The following is a 5,980-nucleotide window of genomic DNA, read 5'->3' as shown; positions in this document are numbered from 1 at the left end:
CTAACAGTTAGTAGGCCGGGGCTAAACAAGCTAGCAGTTAGCAGACCGGGGCTAGCAAGCAAGCAGTTAGCAGACCGGGGCAAGCAAGTTAGCAGAAGGGCCTTTGGGGGACGTCGCATAAACCAGTTATTTTTTTCTTATTTTAATTTTTTTTACATATGAGGGCAAATGACAAATCAAATCAAACTTTCTTTGTCACATGCGCCGAACACAACAAGTGTACACCCAGTGGTGTAAAGTACTTCAGTAAAAATACTTTAAATTACTACTTAAGTAGTATTTATATTTTTGAAAACATTTACATCACTACATTCCTAATAAAAATAATGTACTTTTTTTACTCCATACATTTTCCTTGCCACAAAAAGTACTCGTTACCATTTGAATGATTAGAAGGACAGGAAAATTGTCCAATTCACGGACTTATTAAGAGAACGACCCTGGTCATCCCTAGTGCCTCTGATCTGGCAGACTCACTAAACACAAGTGCTTGGTTTGTAAATTATGTCTGAGTGGTGGAGGGTGCCTCTGACTGTCAAAAAATATTATTAATAATAATAATAATAATAAGGAAATCGTGTCGTCTGGTTTGCTTAATATAAGGAATTTGATGTATAGCTTTTACTTTTTCCACCACTGTACTTAAGTACATTTAAAACCTTAGACTTTTACTCAAGTAGTATTTTACTGGGTGACTTTGACTTTTACTTGAGTAATTTCCTATTAAGATATCTTTACTTTTACTCAAGTATGACAATTGAGTACCTTTTCCATCTCTGTGTAGACCTTACTGTGAAATGCTTACTTACAAGCCCTTAACCAATATTGCAGAAAGAGTTAAGAAAATATTTACCAAATAAACTGAAGTAAAAAAATAATAAAAAGTAACATGTATCACAAATTGTCAAGAATCTTTGATAATATGTTAAATCAGAGACATGTATATATGGCTATTGACATGCAGAATAAAAAAAATACAAAAATACTGGAGATGCTGCCCTAGTCCCTGAAGTTCATACTTTTGTCCAGTAGGTGTCAACGGAAACATTTTCAAGAGTTTTTCAAGTGAAATCAACCAGGTCAGATATAAAACAGATATAGAGACATGATAGATGAATTGGTCAATTCATATTTATTATCAATTACATTAGACAGTATTATCAAAGATTGATTTTATTTCCAAAGGGGTAACGTGAACTTGCTGGTGATGTCGAAAATAAATCCTCAGTAAGGAAGCACATAGAGGCCTTTTGGGTTGAAAGATTGAGAGTTCATATCTATTTTCTTGATAATTATAAACCCTTGTGACAATATTCCAGTATGTTAAGTGTTAATTATCGTTTTTTGAGACCTTAATGTGTAAGGAACACATGTTCTGTGGGCGTTCACAGATGGGCTGTCATTTAGGCTGCTTCAGCCACCTGACAGCATGCCCAAGGAGCCAACACTTATGCTGGGTTAGAAACAACCCAATTATTTCTTTATTTTTGGTAGCCCAGCGCAGGGTAAATACTGGACACAACACAAGCTGGGTTATTTTTACCCAGACAGTTGGGTTCCCAGCCAGCAATGAGGAATCGGCCCAGAAGCGGCCCTCTTCTGGGTGGCTGGAACTGATTGAATCAGTCCGGTATCGGGTGTCAAAATTAATGACTGCCCAGAATCGGCCAAAGTACATCGGGCCGTTTCCGACTACCGAAATTCAGCCGATTTTGCCGGCATTTTACCAGAATCCCCCCAGAAGCGGCCCGATGCAAATGTAAATAAATGTATACAAAATTACCCGATTTAGTCATTAAATATAACTATTATACATTGTATACATAGAAATTATACCCATCCACAAAATGTTATCTTTTTTTTTACACACCCTTTTCGTCATATCCAATTGGTAGTTACAGTCTTGGTAGTTATAGTCTTGTGCCGTCACTGAAATGCCTGTACAGCCTCTGGAGAAGCGTAGGTCGAGAGCCGTGCGTCCTCCAAAACACAACTCCTCCAAGCCGCACTGCTTCTTGACACAATGCATGCCAATTGTGCGTCGCCTCACGTGCATGTACACGAGATAACGGTAAATTGCCGCTTGTCGCTTAGGCCGCCCGTTGTGACTCGCTTGTGGGCGTGCTGGCAGCATATGGCAACATGTTCGATTGTGCATCAAGAATTCAGCATAGCAAGTTCGTATGAAGGTCTGGTTATTAAATGGGTACATAGTTCAATAGTAATATCCTCTAAAACGCTCTGGTGACAAACTTTGCTGCCCTGTTTCCAATTGTCCACATGGCTGGGAGAACCTATTCAAGTAAGTAAATACAATTTGAAAAAAAAAGAGAAGGTATTATTAGTTAACTATCTAGCCAACCTCACATACTGTATAGATGATATTTCATGCACGTAGCTAGCTAACTTCATATTAGCTAGGTATGTTGATGTATTTATCACTGTAAAAAAAACTCAAAATACATTTGTAGGTAGCTAGCTAACAGCCATGGAGAAGGGTGAAAGGATAGCAGGCCCAACTGCCAAAGTGAGAGAGTAGGCTATTCTGGATAGGGCAGGTACTTTTGTGTAGTTCCTGTCCCTAGAAGTGAGGACGGAGATAATGGTAGCATAATATTCAGTGAGGTGTAATTTGACTATAATGAAGTCTGTTTCTTGTGTGGCTTTCTGTACTCAGATAAAGAGAGCTATGAAAGCTTGTCTACATATGAACAGAGTGGTTCTCAGTCCTGGGGACTCAAAGGGGTGCACATTTTTGTTTTTGTCTTAGCACTGCACAGCTGATTCAAATGGTCAACTCCTCATCAAGCTGCAAGTGGTATTTATGTATTCATTTGTGATGCTATCCTTGATATGATCCTGTTATTGCACATACAGTGGGGAGAACAAGTATTTGATAACCTGCAAAATCGGCAGTGTTTCCTACTTACAAAGCATGTAGAGGTCTGTCATTTTTATCATAGGTACACTTCAACTGTGAGAGACAGAATCTAAAAAAATCCAGAAAATCACATTGTATGATTTAAGTAATTAATTTGCATTTTATTGCATGACATAAGTATTTGATACATCAGAAAAGCAGAAGTTAATATTTGGTACAGAAACCTTTGTTTGCAATTACAGAGATCATACGTTTCCTGTAGTTCTTGACCAGGTTTGCACACACTGCAGCAGGGATTTTGGCCCACTCCTCCATACAGACCTTCTCCAGATCCTTCAGGTTTCGGGGCTGTCGCTGGGCAATACGGACTTTCAGCTCCCTCCAAATATTTTCTATTGGGTTCAGGTCTGGAGACTGGCTAGGCCACTCCAGGACCTTGAGATGCTTCTTACGGAGCCACTCCTTAGTTGCCCTGGCTGTGTGTTTTGGGTCGTTGTCATACTGGAAGACCCAGCCACGACCCATCTTCAATGCTCTTACTGAGGGAAGGAGGTTGTTGGCCAAGATCTCACGATACATGACCCCATCCATCCTCCCCTCAATACGATAGTCATCCTGTCCCTTTAGCAGAAAAGCATCCCCAAAGAATGATGTTTCCACCACCATGCTTCATGGTTGGGATGGTGTTCTTGGAGTTGTACTCATCCTTCTTCCTCCAGTGGAGTTTAGACCAAAAAGCTCTATTTTTGTCATCAGACCACATGACCTTCTCCCATTCCTCCTCTGGATCATCCAGATGGTCATTGGCAAACTTCAGACGGGCCTGGACATGCGCTGGCTTGAGCAGGGGGACCTTGCGTGCGCTGCAGGATTTTAATCCATGACGGCGTAGTGTGTTACTAATGGTTCTCTTTGAGACTGTGGTCCCAGCTCTCTTCAGGTCATTGACCAGGTCCTGCCGTGTAGTTCTGGGCTGATCCCTCACCTTCCTCATGATCATTGATGCCCCACGAGGTGAGATCTTGCATGGAGCCCCAGATCGAGGGTGATTGACCGTCATCTTGAACTTCTTCCATTTTCTAATAATTGCGCCAACAGTTGTTGCCTTCTCACCAAGCTGCTTGCCTGTTGTCCTGTAGCCCATCCCAGCCTTGTGCAGGTCTACAATTGTATCCCTGATGTCCTTACGCAGCTCTCTGGTCTTGGCCATTGTGAAGAGGTTGGAGTCTGTTTGATTGAGTGTGTGGACAGGTGTCTTTTATACAGGTAACGAGTTCAAACAGGTGCAGTTAATACAGGTAATGAGTGGAGAACAGGAGGGCTTCTTAAAGAAAAACTAACAGGTGTGTGAGAGCCGGAATTCATACTGGTTGGTAGGTGATCAAATACTTATGTCATGCAATAAAATGCAAATGAATTACTTAAAAGTCATATAATGTGATTTTCTGGATTTTTGTTTTAGATTCCGTCTCTCACAGTTGAAGTGTACCTATGATAAAAATGACAGACATCTACATGCTTTGTAAGTAGGAAAACCTGCAAAATCGGCAGTGTATCAAATACTTGTTCTCCCCACTGTACGTCTGCCCATGCATCTATCAATCCAATGTTATCATGATTTGTTATCAGGAATATTGTACTTTAGTAATCCACAATGACCTGGTGATGTAAAAGTCAAATAATTACATTGTCTTCCATATTCCTACAGATACCTTGTAACTGGAGATTACTTCAAAATTATTGCCTACAGTTAACGTGTAGGGCACTGCAAGGTTGGGTGACCAGGGCTATCTGGGACTTCCTCCTGGAGGAATTCAGGTGTGTGAAGGCTACCTGTGTCCTGCATAACTTCATGTGGATGGACACGAGAACCAGGGGGGATCTGCAGCTCGCCGCAGTGTGCCAGAGGAGAAGTCTGCTGCTCTGCAGGATGTTTCAAGGATGGTGTCCAACAATGCAACAAGAGGCAATCCATGTGCGAGAGATTTTCACCTCCTATAATTAGACACCCTATTACCTACACACTCATGTCTCAATTTGATTGATGGATTGTGTTGTGCAGTAAGCAGGCTCAGGTGTATAACTGTGTCTACTTCCACCTTAAAAGAATAGGCAAGAGGGCCAACCATGGAGAATAGTAAGACACTTCATTATTTGTTTAACTACGCTATATTTTTTTGTCCTCGTGTGTCCGTTCATGTTTTTCAGCATAAAGTACTCCGCAGCTGCAGATTCCTGTTTTCCCTTTAACTACCTTATTTTCTCAATAACAGTCTCTCTGTCACGGTTGTCGTCTGGAATGGAGGACCAAAACGCAGCAGGAATGTGGATGCTCATCTTGATATTTATTTGAAATCAAAGTGACCAACGACCTCACGAACAACAAAACAGTCTTGTAATGCTCACACAGGTAAAACAAGAAACAATCTCCCACAAACAATTACCCATATATAGGACTCTCAATCAGAGGCAACGAGAAAGCACCTGCCTCCAATTGAGAGTCCACCCCCCCCCCATTAACCTAAACATAGAAATGCAACTAACTAGACTAAACATAGAAATACATTAACAAGGAACAGTGCCCAAAAACCCCGGAATACATAAATCAAATACCCTTCAACAAAAACACCACCCCGAACCACATAAAACAAATACCCTCTGCCGCGTCCTGACCAAACTACAATAACAAATAACCCTTATACTGGTCAGGACGTGACACTCTCTCCTTCACTTCATCCCTCTTCTCCCTAAATCCACTAGGTTATATCAGCTGTGTCGTGTCAGTTTTGCATTTCACCTGATTAATATGATGAGTTACAATGTTAGAATAAAAACAAGGCTTAAACATGCTCTCTCGCGCTCTAACCTTTGGGCCGACAAGACACTTATGTAATTGTGATGCACTGAGAGAATATTTGGGTAGCACTGTGATTCATTAATCATATCCCTGCTCCTATGTTCTTACCTCTGTCTTTTATACCTCTCTCGCCACCTAATCTTTCTTCCTCTGTCTTTATTATGCTCAACAGATGTGCATTGACAGACAGATTGAACTTGTATTTATAACACTTGGATAATTAACTGTGTTTCACATTCTCT

The 5,980-nt window shown here is 41.0% G+C and overlaps 1 long non-coding RNA gene across 1 annotated transcript; it reads left to right on the top strand.

Annotated features, from left to right (window-relative positions):
* Positions 1-2,107: 2,107 nt before the first annotated feature.
* LOC123725233 (uncharacterized) lies at positions 2,108-5,202 on the top strand. Its single transcript, XR_006757749.1, has 3 exons — positions 2,108-2,302; positions 2,771-2,818; positions 4,590-5,202. It is a non-coding gene; the product is annotated as an uncharacterized lncRNA (long non-coding RNA).
* The last annotated feature ends 778 nt before the right edge of the window (positions 5,203-5,980 follow it).

The sequence above is a fragment of the Salmo salar genome, chromosome ssa11 (genome assembly GCF_905237065.1).
Source record: "Salmo salar chromosome ssa11, Ssal_v3.1, whole genome shotgun sequence".
NCBI lineage: Eukaryota > Metazoa > Chordata > Actinopteri > Salmoniformes > Salmonidae > Salmo > Salmo salar.
Note: the sequence above shows the minus strand (reverse complement) of the source record. Positions and strands in the feature narration are given on the sequence as shown.